Raw genomic sequence first — 14,678 nt, forward strand, 5'->3', positions numbered from 1 at the left:
TTACCTACCCTGGCTCCTGTCATAACTCAGCAGTAACCTTAATCCCACTATTCTAATGAAATTTCATCAAAAGAAAGGCCCCACTCCAAGTTCTCGATTACTGCACCCTGCACGGGGTGAGGTTTATGTCCAGATAAAGCACAAATCTACTAGATATGATAACATAACATACTTGGCTTAAGAACCAGCCTTCGTATTTCCTTGACGTGTAGGAATGCACTCCAGGAGCTTGATATTTGCTCTTTCCCTCCCTCCCTCATTATAAGGAAGATAAATAGGGAGGGAAAAGCGAAGGTTTAGCCATGCCATGAAATCCCCATCCCACTGTATATTTTACAGTGGGTTCCAAAGGAAAGTAATGTAAGGAAGATGTCCTGCTTGTCCTGGACACACACACACACACACACACACACACACACACAGCACCAGTTTGTGGCTGCAAAGCACTCCACAGATTAGTTCCAAGAGCTTCAGCTCCAGAAAGAGAGAACATAATATTTTTTTAGCACTTTAGAGATTAAAAAGCACTTTCAAATATATCATTTATTCTTCATGATAATTCAATGAGGGAAATAATCTTATCAAACGTTTATCCAGATATAGACACAATTAGGAGAATGTGTGTAACGTGCCCACCATCACACAGCCAGGAAGAGCACAGCCTGACCTTCTACTTGGGGTGTTCACCTCCAGACCCTCCCCCTCTTCTGTCTGTACCACTCTGTGAGGCAACCCCATTGGGCATCCCCCTCCCGAATTTCCCACCCAGAAATGTGCCTGCGGAAGCCCTGTCTGCTCTGTGTGCCAAATTGTTGTCACATGTGGGCCATGGTTGGTGTAAACATTTCCACGAGGGGAGCCTGAGACTGCTACATGTACGTGGGGCCTCCATAGTTATTGAAAGTAAAGGCTGCCACAAGTCTGAATGGGATTCTCTTTGGCATTTCCCGGGTAGCTGCCCGGCACCGGGAAGCCTGCCCCTGAGAGTCGGAGCATTGGTTATCAATGAAAAGTAAACGGTTTTCCCTGGTAGTTCTCATCTTTGAGAACAGTCTTCTAGTAAGGCTGAGGTCCTTGTGTCTTGCACTCCTGTGGCACCCCCAGATAAAGTGAGGCACCCCTCGTGACCCTCCAACACTGGGTCTACTCCAATAGCAGTGGCATCAGCTGGTCTCCTATGTGGCATGCTTGAAACACAGGTTTCCTGTCCCATAAAGGTCCCCTTCCCAGTTCAGTTTAGCGCAAAGAGCATTTAGTATGCGCCTACTGTATACTCCGGGGAATTAGCATCACAAAGACAAACGGGGGCCTCCCAGGTGAATCAGGAGACAGCTCACAGGGAGGAACCAGCTGCCGTGCAATGCTTGCAGTGATCAGAAGTGTGCACAGTGGTCGCGTGGAGAGACTGTCACTCACCGTGGCAGGGCAGAGCACTGCTAGAGATAGGGCAGTGAGGTAAGGAAGGCCCCACAGAAGAAAAGTCCTTCTGAGCAGTCCTGAAAGGTGAAGGGGGCTCACCACGAGAAGGCAAAGAAGAGCATGCCAGGCGGTGGGAAGAGCTCGTCCAGAGTTGCAGAGGACGAGCGCAACAAGCAATTGAGCAGCTGCTATGTGGGGTAGGGAGAGGGAGGCCGGGATGGGCAGCCGGGGCCCCTGGAGGTAGAGGGGAACAGCACGGAGAGACTGCCGTTCTGCTCCGTTATGCCAACAGTGGTGTGGAGTATGGGTTGGAAAAGGATACAACACAAGCAGGGCAGCTGGTAAAAGGGGGTCGAGTGCAACTGTCCAGCTAAGAACCGGTGAGGAGGCGCCCAAGGCCAAAACAGCACAGAGAGATCTAGGGACAGAAAACATGGTTCTACCCCTGAAGCTTTCTCCTTCATAACAAAGGACTGTCGATTTCGGGAATTCCCTGTTGGGTGCCCACAGGACCGAAAGAACCAACCCAGACACCAGTCTGAAAGGCCACGGCCAACCCCACTGCTGGATGGGTGATGGGGTGGAGGGCCGCTGGGGTTCCAGAAGGCATGCACTTGTGAGTTCACCCAGTTCTGCACTGTTTAATTTTCAAAAGCTAATTATTAATTTTAAATGAGAAGAAAAAGAAGATTAGAAACCAGAAGCACTCCAAATGTCATGTATCCATGTAGAACTTTTTAGTTTACGAGGTGTTAAAGTTAGTTGCAGAGTTTCTTCTTTTGCCTGGGGAAAGGAAACACTTGAGAGGTTTAGGGGCACGTGATGGCAATGCACACACACACATACACGTACCCGGATATTCCCGTGTGTACGTGTGTGTTTAGCAGTAAGTAATAACCCAAATCCTTCTCTTTTTGCATCTTAAGTCACCATCTACCAGCAGGCATGGCCTGGGATGTGGCCTACAGACATCCCTTAGACCTTTCCGTGATGTTCTACGGTTTACAAAGCACTTTCAAACATGCAATTTTGGTTGATTTTCAGCATATTCCCACGAGATTGAAAAGGCAGGTGATGTTATTCCCACCCTACAGTTGAGGAAAACAAAGTTGACAAAAGGTAAGAGATTTATCCAAAGTACATGGCTGGCTAGCAGGAGAACTAGGATCTGAACCCAAGTCTTCTGATTTAAAATCCAGCACATCTTTCGAATCCTTAGGATTCTTCCCACCGCTCCCGCATAAGCAGATTTTCAGTCCCAAAATTTCTCCCCTTGCAGCTCCAAAGATTTTTATTTCAGTTAGGGATAGATATTGATTGGTTTCATTTTGAACAGAGATCTTGCTAAAAGGTGACAGATACATCTCTACTTTCCCTTGAAGAGTCCCTGAAAGATAATTTAGTGAATGACTCAAGTCATAATTGTGAACTCCTTTTAAAAGCAATCATGCCCTCAGGGGGACAAAGTGTTTGGCTTCTGTTGGCCCAGGCACTAAACGGCCCCCAGTAGTTTCTTTTTGTTTGTTTGTTTTGGGGGGGTTTTTTTTGTTTGTGGTTTTTTTTGCAGCTCTGCTTTTTAAACTACTTTCTCACACCAGATTTTTATCTGCTACTGTTGGTATGTTTGCTTCTAGCAACCCCTATAGTAGCTCAAATTTGCAGCTTTTATTTGCTAAGGGCTGGAAAAACCAGATCATTAAGCTTATTACAACTGTTTCTAAAATAAAAATTTAAGGCTCTGAGAAAGGGTTTGGTCTTCTCCCTTCTTATTCTTAGCGGGGTTCTAAACAGGTGAGGCTTCGGGCTCTCTGCACTGCGGTAGCTCTATGGAGTTCTCTTTAACATTGGGCTCACCCTTTGGTTCTATTTTTATTGAATACATATCTATCCTGTTACCCTTATTAGCCAGGGATAGGGCTCCAGGGACAATGGTTGGCTGAACCCTTGCAATTGACAGCATAAGCTAAATTCTCTAAGGTTCGGGAGTCGTTACCAAATTTGTTATGAAAATGTTGGGTGAACTTGAGTCAAAGGATTCTCTAACCATCTATCTATTTCCCTACCTAGAAAAGGGAAATAATCTCGGATTCTTACCCAGGTCTCAAGGACTTGGGCTAAATGTCTGTAAAATATATTCCAAGGAAGGCGTTCCTTGCTTTTGCCCCCCAAAACAACATGAAGATAATGATGGTGCTCATTTATTACCTGGGAGACCTGTCTTGCTTGCTACGGCTTGCCCAGCAGAGCATGATGCTGTTACTTAGTAGGTGCTTATTAGATCCATGGGGAGGATTAATGCATAAATGCTTCCGACAATCCTAGAATACAGGAAGCTGGGTTTCAGAGAAGTCAAATGCCTTCCCAAAGGTCCTGCAGCCAGGAAGTAGCAGAGGTGGAACGCGAACCTAGGTCTGACTGGATCCAGAAGCAACCCTCTTTCCACCGTATCATGCTTACTTAAAAAGCCATGCCGAACTAGGCTGATTTCCTTTCCTATCGGGTTCCTTGAAATGAGGATCAGGCGAATGCTGCAGTTATTGTATGTACGCACGTATGCATGTATGTATTACCCCTGGAGGTCAAGATGGGGTCATACGGTCGAGATAGGACTAATTAACAGGTCACTGCCATCCAGGAGGGACGTCTCCCATGGCATGCCACTGGACTCTGCGCATGGTCCAGTCTTGCTACGAATGTGATCAGTAAATGGGATGAAGATATAGCTTGCATACTTCATAAATCTCTGTAGGAGGAGCAGGGCTACCTAGTACTTTGCCCCAACATATCAAGATTAAAAAAAAAAAAAATCTTGAAAATACAAAGGGAAGGATGGGAAGAAAGTAATAAGATAAAAACGTAGGAGCAAATATAAGAATCCTTTACTTAGAATATGAAAATGAGCTCTACAAGTTGAGGCAACAGTTAATATTTAAAAATACTTGAGAGACATTAATGAATTCTAAGAGCACGTAAGTTGACAGTGTGATATAATTATCTTTTAAAACAACCTGTAGGCTAGGCTGTAGTAACGGAAGTAGAGGATCGAGGGAGGTTCCCCTGTCTGACCGTGTAAGTTCCATGAAGACTGGCCAGCTACAGGTTTGTCTGCGCTTGGAACGACATTATCAGGGCATAACACAGATAGAGTACCTGCTCAATAAAAGCTTGTTGAATGAGGAAATGGATGAGCGAATGAACAAGGGACCCCACTGTGCTCTGGCCTAACCAGATGTCATCTGACAATTGGATGTTGCACACCTATGGGTATTATGCCTAAAGAGGGTGATTGGTAGACCGAAATATACGCATATAAAGGCATGAAGGCACATAGGAATTCAAGGGGGTCATCAGAGCACTGAAAAAAAAAATACTTAAAATAACCTACTGCCCGTCGATTGGGTAATAAAAAAGTAAAATTGTACTGGAACCATAGAATTTTATGTGGTCATTAACAAAAATCATATAACGATATGTCTTGCCATGAAACAATCTATAAATCCCATCTTTAAGTTTAAAAAGAAAGTTGCAGAAGAATACACACAGTATAATTTATACACATATATGTACGTATATATGCATTTTCAAAAACCCACAAGCATTTAGACATTTCCATTTGTACCCATGTCCGTGCAAGCTCAGAAAGAAAAGCCTTCTAGACATATTCACGCCACACTGGGAAAAGGAGTTACCTCTGGGAAGAGGGCTGAGATGGGGCAGGATTCGAAAGTCTTCCTTTTTATCTCTATTATTAAATTTTTTTTACAACCAGAAGGTATTCCTGTATTATGTGTGTAATTGCTTTCAGGAAAGTGGTCAGAAACCTGATGTGTGGATCCACTGGGGGACTTGTGGATATCTGCATGTTAAGGGCAAGATTTCGGGGTAATAGCTCTTCTCGAATATGGAATGGCTCTCAGGTGGAGGGGAAGAACTCGGGGCCTGGAGTGAAGGCCAGCAGAGTGACAACTCCAGAGATGGTGACCACAGGGAGGTTGATTGGGGTCTAACAGGAGAAAAAAATGGCCGAATGGTGCCATCCTCTCAACCCTGGAGTGGGCTGCATTTTGGGCGGTGAAGCCGAACTCCCTGGGTGAGCTTTGGCAGAGACATGGGGTGAAGGGCCATCTGACAGGGGTGTGAGATAATTTCATTACATACAACTAATATTTTAACACCAAAAAAAAAAAAAAAAAGCAAAATCTCAAACGGTAAAAACTGAATATATTTAACTTCATAAAAATTTGCTCTATTTTCTTCTTTTAAAATGTCACCGCAGACAGTGAAAGCTTAGTCGTAAGATGTTATGTTATGAATAAGTAAGTGTATTGACATACAAGGTAGAAGGGAGGAAGAAAAAGCCTTTGTGGGGGACAGCAGTGGTCTGGGGAGCCGTTCTGGGAACAGGGGACCTTTGACCTATGGGATCCTTCGGCCCTGAGGCTCTGTGTGGCTTCGACTCACTCTAGAGTTAGAGATTCATCCCAAATTTGCTGATGAAAAATAGTCACAGTGATAGCAGGTATCATTGGGTAATCCTGCCCCCACTGTTTCCATGAAGTGGCCAGGAGAGGGCAGTCCCAGGAGAGCCGCATTACCCTAAAGAGCCTTTGTTAAGGGGCCCCTTCAGGCTTGGGTTCCGTGGCTTGGTGCTGAAGCCCATCCTCAAAGCACTTAAAACCCTGGGTTGGTCAGAGTCCTCTATGCAGACCCTGGATCCCTAGACGGGGAGCCCTAGCACGGAGCAACCACTGAGCCTCAGCCAACAGCTCCTGGCTCCCGGGGCCCAGCCAGCAAGTGGAGTTGGGAAATATTTACCCAAAGCCAACTGGATGGAGCCCATGACATACTCTATTTGCATAATCCCAACAAGCTCACCTTCCTGGGGAAAGGGGTGAGTTTTTGTGGCTCACTTGCTGAGAAAAGGATGACAGGGAGCAGAGCAGCATGAAGAACAGAGGGTCTTGAAAAGCAGAGAGACGGAGTTCATGGTCCTCAGGACCGAGGGATGGCTGGGGAGGTGGGCAGGTTCATGCCAACTATCCCTCAATCCATTTATTTGGGAAACACTTGCCGAACGTCCACCCCGTGCCGGACACTGCTCTACTGTAATAAATAAAATACAGACCCTTTCCTCAAGTAGTTCACAGTCTGGTCCGAGAGACAGACCCACTCATGGTAGAAGCCTGTTGAGACACAGAAGGTCAAGGGGATGGCCCTGGGAGGCTGCCTGGAGAAGGAGACCTTTGAGCTGGGTCTGGAAAGATAAGTGAGAGCCTGACGGGGCAGGGGGTGAGAGTGGGTGTAGACGCCGGCGCCAGGGCTCACTCCAAACAGAGTCAAGCTGCCTGTGTAATTCCCGTTTCTCTCTACCTTCAGGACACCTCCATCACCTCCAAGAGGATTCTCCTTGGTTCTTCAGAGCACCCAAGCAAAACTTACGATGTCCTTGGGATCTGGGCAAGACGGCACCTGATGGCCTCTTGGGAAGTTGGACTCTCCGGATCCTGTTCCCTCCGAGGCCTGCCTGAGCATTCCCTGAGAATGCTGGGCCCTTGCTGAGTTGCCAGATCCCGGGCAAGGGCCGACCCCTAGGTCCTGCTGCTAGTCCCACTTTGCTCTATGCCAGCAAAGTGTCCGTCCCTCCCGCGCCCCTGGGCAAGGCCACGCTCTGGGAAGTACCCTGCTAGCCAGGAAGCTTCCCTCGGTGCTGCCAGACTGAGTGCAGAGGGGAAGCACCAAGTCCTCAGAAAGGAAGTTGGTTCCGGTTCATGTCAGAGAGGAAGAGACCTTGCCTTTGGGTAGCTGCCTTGTTTCTTCCTGGAGATAGAATGCTATTAACCTGTTCTGGCCTGCTCTCGCCCCAGCAACTCGATGGCTCCTCTCTTTGAGGGTCCCAGCCCAGAGCTAGGGGGCGCAGAAGCACCCCACCCCTGCCCACTGCAGGAATCCACGTTTACCCCCAGGGACCGGGTGTCCAAATCTTTCCAGGCCTCATTTACCAGCCACACGAGTGGTCTACAAAACCTACTTCCCAGTCCTCAGATGAGCCCATCCAGACAGATGGGATAAAGTGTAAAGTTGAAACATTGTTCTTGTAAGGATCCCACACGTTCTCCGAGAGATGTCACGGGACAGATTAACATATAACTCACTTTAAGCAAATAAATGCTATAGATGATGTTTGGTTCTAACCGACTGTAAAAGGGCATTTTTCATTATTTGAAAAGATTCAGTCTAGGGGTGCCCGGGTGGCTCCGTCAGTGAAGCGTCTGACTTCAGCTCAGGTCATGATCTCAGGGTCCTGGGATCGAGCCCCGCATGGGGTCTGCGCTCAGCGGGGAGTCTGCTTCTTCCTCTCCCACTGCCCCTCCCCCTGCTCGTGCTCTCTTTCTCTCTCAAATAAATAAATATAATCTTTAAGTTAAAAAAAAAAGATTCAGTCTAATATTCCTTTAAATAGCAGGCTCTCTTGGTGAAGAAAATAAGATTTAGTTTACAAAACTTCAACTTATGGGCATATCAGGAACCACCCTCTTAGGTATAGTGAGGTAGTGAGACAGGCCTGTGTTTACCTGGCACAGACCAAGTCTGGCCTATTTTTCTTATTGTTGCTCCAGTAATGGGCTGAGTCAGGTCCCAGGGCACAAGGAAAAAGCCTCAGAGGAAGGCCAGCAGTTGGGGGAATCTGAGCAGAACTGCCGTCTGGAATAAGGTGAAGCCCAGGCCTCCAGACCCCTGTTACTGCAAGAGCACCGATAACTCAAGTCTGTCGAGCATTTACCGTGTCCCAGATACTCTCCATTCAAAATCTCATTGAATCCTCCTCTTGACAATGCTCTAAGGTTCGTGCTATTATTTCCCCCCATTTTACAGAGGCAGAAACTGAGGCTGAGAGTGAAGTGACCAGAGGACACAGAGCCTCTTGGTAGAGCCAAGATGAGAATCCAGGTCTGTGTGATGCCGGAGCTGGACCTCTGACCAGCACGCTGTCATCTGTGAGCCTCAAACCAGGGACACCCTGCAGCAGTCCACACCAGGAGAATCTGGGTGCCAGCCCAGGAGAGGAGCCGCCAAGAAACAAAAGCAAAACAGGATGTGAACCAAGGATCCTTGGGGGTTGCGAGCCAAGGGGATTTTAGTGGCCACACAGGGCAGAGGAGCTTGACGTGCACCCAAGCAGCAGAGGTCCAGGGAACTATGGGCACAGTGTGGGCAGCTGCGATTAGCAGAACCAGCTGGATCTGGAGACAGCAGACCAGCACTGAAGACAGTGCCTATCGGCAAGGAGACACTGCATCGAGGTAAACTGAATATGCCCTGGCTCGACCACCTCCCTGCAAGTGACTTCACCATTTTAGGGAACTGAACCCTGAGCCCTGGGAGCGGCCTTCAAAGCCATTCTCGGGGCTGGACCCGGAGAAGGAAGTTTGAGATGGAAAAGTGTATTTTCAGCTGCAGCTGTGAGTCTGGGAGAAGTAAACTCCTGGTTACTAGAGCTGCCTTGACAGCCCTCTGACTCGGGGGCAGAGAGAAAGCCAGGTCCCACCCCCTGCCCTGCAGGCACATACCCAGGCAAACACTCCTCTCCCTGCACCCTTCTCACGCACAGGCCCAGGGAGGGGGTGCTTCTCGTGGGGCCAGGGGAACCCTCTGGGTGGGAACCCTTCTTTACCCCACCCTTCACCTGGCACCCTTCCCTGAGCCTGCAGATGCTATCTCTGTCATCCTGGCTGGCAAGCCGTGGCTGTGAGAGGTCTGCAGGAGCCGGTAAGAGTGAGAAGGTTCTGGAAATGTGGAAAAGTACTGTACCCGTGTCGAACGACGGGCTCTGGGTAACGTGAGGTCATGTCTCACCCACAGGAGCGTGCTCTCTCTCTCTCTCTCTCTCTCTCTCTCTCTCTCGCCGTCTGGTAGTCAGAGAGACCTATTGTGAATCTGAGCTCCACCTTGGGTAACTTACTTCACCTCTGAGTTATAGTTTCCCCAGCTATCTAATGGGAATAATAATGCTCACCTCACCAGGCTGTCGTAAGAATTAAGTAATAGCGAATAGGATATAACTCTATGTAAAGTGCCCGGAGCATTCCATCATCCTCGGTTTGAATCCTGGCTCTAAGCAAGGCCCTTGACCTTTCTGAGACCCAGTTTGCCCAGCTGTAAAATAAAGAGCATAAAAGCTACTGCTCTGGGTTGCTGGCAGGTTTAAATGAGATACTACTTATGAAGGACTCAACCCAGTGTGCTCATTAAGCCGAGGGCTCGGGAAATGGTATTAGCTTCTTCGGTGATTGGGGCCAAATCCCGCTTCCCTTTCAACACGGCTGCTCCAAAAAGACTCCTGCGTGAGAGGGGGAAGGGCTGGCCCTTCACCGGAGTCTGCATCCACCAAAGACAACTCACTGAAATCTCCAAGGGAAGTCCACCTCTGCATCCCTGTAGAACCAGGGAGAGGGTCCGGATGCTGGGTGCCTGGCATCCTTGCTGCTCTCCATCCCGCACCTGCGCAGAGAGGAATAGTCCATCTCCGTGCCCCGTCTAGACGCATCCAGCCAGTGCTGGAGCCAGGGCCCCAGAGGGGCTTTGCGGTGGTGGCGCAATCAGGTAACCCTGACTGCACTAGGGACAGGCCTCCTGAGAATCCACAGCTGCTCCTGCACTCCTATCTCCTCCTCCCTGCCCTGCTCTCAACAAGGCTCGGTCCATCCATACTGGGGCTGATGCCCAGGGCCATAAACGCTAAGCAGCTGACATCTGAGCCTCGAGCCAAAGAGCCAAGCATGGCTGGCAAAGGAAGACAAAGTCCCACCTCTCCAAAAGCAAAGACACTTATCAAGGGCTTCCCACCCAAGCCTGGGGTGGGTGGGAGGCTTAGCTTGCGAGCTCAGGGATCGCAGAAAAAAAATTACCATTCTAGTAGCATCTGCAGCTCATCTAAACTGGGGCGAGCCCAGCTCAGCAGCCACACAGGGAGAGAAGAGGACGAGAAAATTATGGGTTCGTCAGAAAGTAATAGGAGCTAATGTTTATTGGTCGATTACCGTATGTCAGAGACCATGCTGAGTTACATATCTCAGCTGTAATTAATCCTTACGACATGCCTAGGAAGGAGAAACTCTCACTGTTGTCAGCTTCGGATGAGGAATAGAAGCACAATACAACCGACTCAGCCCTGCTGTCTGATGCCTCCCCCAAGACAAGTAGGGCTGTGGAGGGGGCGAGGCCGGGCCTTCTGGAGTCCGGCGGGCTGGCTTTCAGCTCGCCTCTGGATGGCGTGACTGCAGGAAAGTCTTTAACCACTCAGCGCCTCGGTTTCCTTATCTATAGGCCTGGAATGACCCCATCTGCCTCACAGGGTTGCCAGAAGTATTTAATGGAATACTGGATATTTGGCATTATAATAATAGCTAATAATGCATTTTGCACTCAGGGCCTGCACACAGGCAGGATCCAGTAAATACGATTATTGTTATATTATCTTGACCACAGTGGGGAAATCCCTCTGGAGAAAGGAGTCATTTAATCTTACCCATCACCTCCTGACGAAAAATTAATTCTGCAGCACATCTAGCTAAGCCATTCGATGAGCCCAGCTTAACCCCTGTTCCGGCAGCCCTGGCTGACATAGCCCTTGTCCTGATATTTTTAGGAATTTCTCAGACCTGTCTCCCTCACTGGACAGCAAGTATGTTCTCCGAGGGCAGAGGCCGCGTGTGTTCTTTCTGGGGCGCCTCCTTCCACTGCTGGGGAGCCTCTGTTTTCCACTACCTTGTATTTCTACACAGCCACGGGTAAATCTTGCTCTCCTGGTGGAAGGGACCTGTCCCCCTGGTGGGTCAGCTGTCCTTACTGGGGATGATGGCCAATCTGGAAATCATTTTCTTTTCTTTCTTTCTTTTTTTTTTAAGATTTTATTTATTTGTCAGAGAGAGAGAGAACACAAGCAGGGGGAGCAGCAGAGGGAGAGGGAGAAGCAGGCTCTCCACTGAACAGGGAGCCTGATGTGGGACTCCATCCCAGGACCCTGGGATCATGACCTGAGCCAAAGGCAGACCTTAACCAACTGAGCCACCCAGGCGCCCCTGAAAATCATTTTCTGAAACCTGTGGGGTGGTTTTTCTGGCTAATGGGGAGGCTTGATTTGCATTTACTGGGCAGAGAGCAGGCATTCCAGACCTGCTGCAATGCAGAAGGACATATTGAACAAGAAACACTTATGTTCCGGGCAACTTTCATTCAACTTCCAAATGCCCCACTGGACATCTGTGTCAGTGAGTAGCCTGCCTATAATCGTGGGAGCCTAGAACCCAATTCATTTTTTTTATAGGAGCACCAAGTATCTTTTGCATACTTTTAATAGGCACTGGCTTTTTTCTGGGGATGCCATTTTCTGTGTAAATTGAGGAAAGATTTCTATCTTATTTTGTTTGGACCTTTATGCAGAGTTAACATTTTGGAAAATCATGGTTTTTGAGCTGCCAATAGAACATGCCATTATCAGTCTGTGTTTGAGTCTGTCATCTGAGCACTAGCATGCTACTGGCCCGGTGAACCCTCCTGGGGAGTGTGCCCAAGGATTTCCTTGTTGAAATATCTATTATTTTATTTTAAATTCTTTTTCATTCTTTTATTCAAATCAGAGCATCCTGTGGATGTTTGTGTTTTCTATAAATTCCATTCTAGGAGATTCAGGGGGCTTTCTAGAATCCTCGTTCCAAGGGACATTGGGTCTGATAAGGCTGAGAACCACAGTTTTAGAAGTAAGTGGGTGTTTGGGGGTTGGTCCCTTCTGGTCCCTCTGTTCAGAACTGCCTGTTGGCTAGCAGGGGACTTTAAGGTCTGTCCTCCCCCAGATCTACACCTGTGCCTGGACGCTGTATTTAATTCTGCAGTAAGGTCTTTGGAAGCCCACTGTAGCCCTTACATCAAAACCATGTCCCCGACACAGTTCCGTCAGGCTCCCGGATCTGATTTTCAATTGCTTTGGCACCTCAGAGGGGAAAACAACGAAGGATGTTCTGTATCAGCACTTGAGGTTGGGCAAAATGCGGTTTGCAGACTCCTCATCTTCTTCTGTCTCTTAGCCTGCCCCCGCACCCCCGTAATCCTGTCTCTACTCGGAAGCGTGGAAGCAGAAGCTGGGTGCCCCGCAGAGGGAAACCAGCCTCAGAGGACCGACAGTCTTGCCATCCTTAATTCCCACCCCCGCCCCCAGGGTCCTACGGGGAGATGTCAGAGCTGCCCTCCGGCTCATTACCCTGACCCATGCCTGGCAATGTGTGCCTGCCCAGCTTTCTGAGACCTGCAGAACCAGCCCCATTGGCATTAATATTACAGCGCAGGGGACCTCCCTCTCTTTTGCTGCCTCCTCCGCTGTGTTTTCTTCCCCACTGGCAGGGAGCTCCTGTGGGCAGGACCCATGTTTAGTCCCCTCTGACTCCTCACTACCCACCGACGCACAGGTCCGTGGTACGAAATGGCTGAACTTGGTCATTCAGTTCCTTACCTTGCCGCCTGGTGCTCAGCCGTTCCGGTGCTGGCTCTCCCGAGGCTGCTCCCTGAGCTCCCAGGGGCGAGCGCCGAGTAGGCTGTCCCGGCAGACCCTCCCTTGCCAGCTCGAGAGCCTGGTCTGGCCTGGCCTGTGGTTCTCTTCCTGGGCCTCCCTGGAGAAGCCTCTCCATCATTCTGGACCCTCAGAGACCTTTCCTTGGGCTGAATTTTGTTGCTTTTAGAGAAGATGCCTCACTGAGCCAATTAAACAGTACAAATCAACACATACTGGGAGCAGCCAGAGAACCAGGGTGGTTCATGCTCAAGAAAACAGTGAAGGAAAATCCCATCCAATTTAAAGCTAAATGTTATATGGGGGCACGCTGGGGTAACTGCTCTTGGCTGGCTGGCATGGGGGAATCATCTATTGGTGCAGGTGAGCTGAGAAAGCTATCAAGCCTAGGACGGAGAGAAAACCTCAGGTCACTGATTCTCAGCTTTGGTGGCAGGAAGCTTAGGGACAAGGACAACTGCCAACTTGCGTCAGATATCCTTCTGGCCTCAGAGAACTTTTGGAGTCTTCTGGCAAAGTGGCACTCAACAACATATGTGGAAACATTGCTCTGATCTGTCTGGTGGAAACTTGTGGCCCGGGGGGAGCGAGGGATCCAGAAGTCACCAGGACAGAAGAGCGTGAGGCTCCCCAGGGGCGCACCTGTCACTGTGGACTGTCCAAGCCCCCTGAAGCCAATTCTACCTTCCAATGTCCTTCTGAAGCTAGCTGTTGGTCCAAAGAGCAGGGAAGGGAGGCGAAGAGCTGTCCCCTGGGCTCCTGAACTCACTGACAGGGCACCCAGCCCTGCTACCCTCTCGGACGAGTCCTTCTCCTCTCCTAGGCTACCCTTTCCAGTGGGTCCTCTGTCTGCATTCTGTCTTTTCTGTCTCCTCTGCTGATGGCATTTCCTATCCCTCCCCAAGCCCACACCCACCGAGGTCTCCCCCGTCTTCCAAAGCCTTCCTTTTACAGTGTCTCCACTTTAGGCCAACACCCCACCCCTTTGTCACCTCATGAGCACATCTCCCTCATTTCCTTAACTCCGACTTGCCCCCCGCCTGCAGCAATCTGGCATCTGCTTTCAGCACACACACCAGATGAGAACATCGCTGCTCGTCTCACTGCCAAGCCAGAAACCGTGTTCAGGCTTTGGGCTCTACAATACCTCTGCAGTCCTTGACACTGTGGCTCTCCCCAGCGCCATGAAAATCTCTCCTTTGTGGGGGTGGTTTTCCTCCCCCCACCCCCACCCCCATCCCTTTAACCACGTCTTCTTCATCCTGTCTATAGGCACCCACTCCTCAGCCTGTCCCACATGTGATTCTTCTGCAGGTCTTCCCAGCGTCCCCATCCCATTCTGCACACCATCTCTAGGGGGCCTCCCTCCCTCCCACCATTTCAGTTAACACGATGCAATGGTGACTCCCTGATAGGTGTCCTGACCTGTGCCCCGGACTCCAGATCCCGATTTGTCACTGTACTGGTACCCATAGCCTTCCAGCTCCTTCCATCGTCTGGACATACTTGTTCTACCTTCTGGCTTCTTGGGCTCTGCTTGCAGTCCCTCCAATGCTTAGCATCCCAAATCAGAAATCTAAGAATCATGCTGGACGCTTCCCATTCCTTTGCCATCTCGTCCAACCTGTTGCCAAAATCCTCTTGATCTTCTCTCAGAGCTCTCTCTCAAATCTGAGCCTCTCCATGCATACTGACACGG

The 14,678-nt window shown here is 49.4% G+C and overlaps 1 protein-coding gene across 5 annotated transcripts in view; it reads right to left on the minus strand.

The window, feature by feature from the left end:
* The window catches only part of POU2F3 (POU class 2 homeobox 3), a 73,943-nt gene that overhangs the window by 25,502 nt on the left and 33,763 nt on the right, over positions 1-14,678 (minus strand). The window contains exon 1 of one of the 5 annotated variants that reach the window (XM_078058866.1): positions 12,923-13,432. The exons of the other annotated variants lie outside the window; for them this stretch is intronic. The gene's annotated coding sequence lies outside the window, so the exon portion shown is untranslated. Of the gene's footprint in view, positions 1-12,922; positions 13,433-14,678 lie in introns of those variants that run through there. 5 annotated transcript variants of the gene reach the window in all.

Source organism: Halichoerus grypus, chromosome 11 (assembly GCF_964656455.1).
Source record: "Halichoerus grypus chromosome 11, mHalGry1.hap1.1, whole genome shotgun sequence".
NCBI classification, from domain to species: Eukaryota; Metazoa; Chordata; class Mammalia; order Carnivora; family Phocidae; genus Halichoerus; species Halichoerus grypus.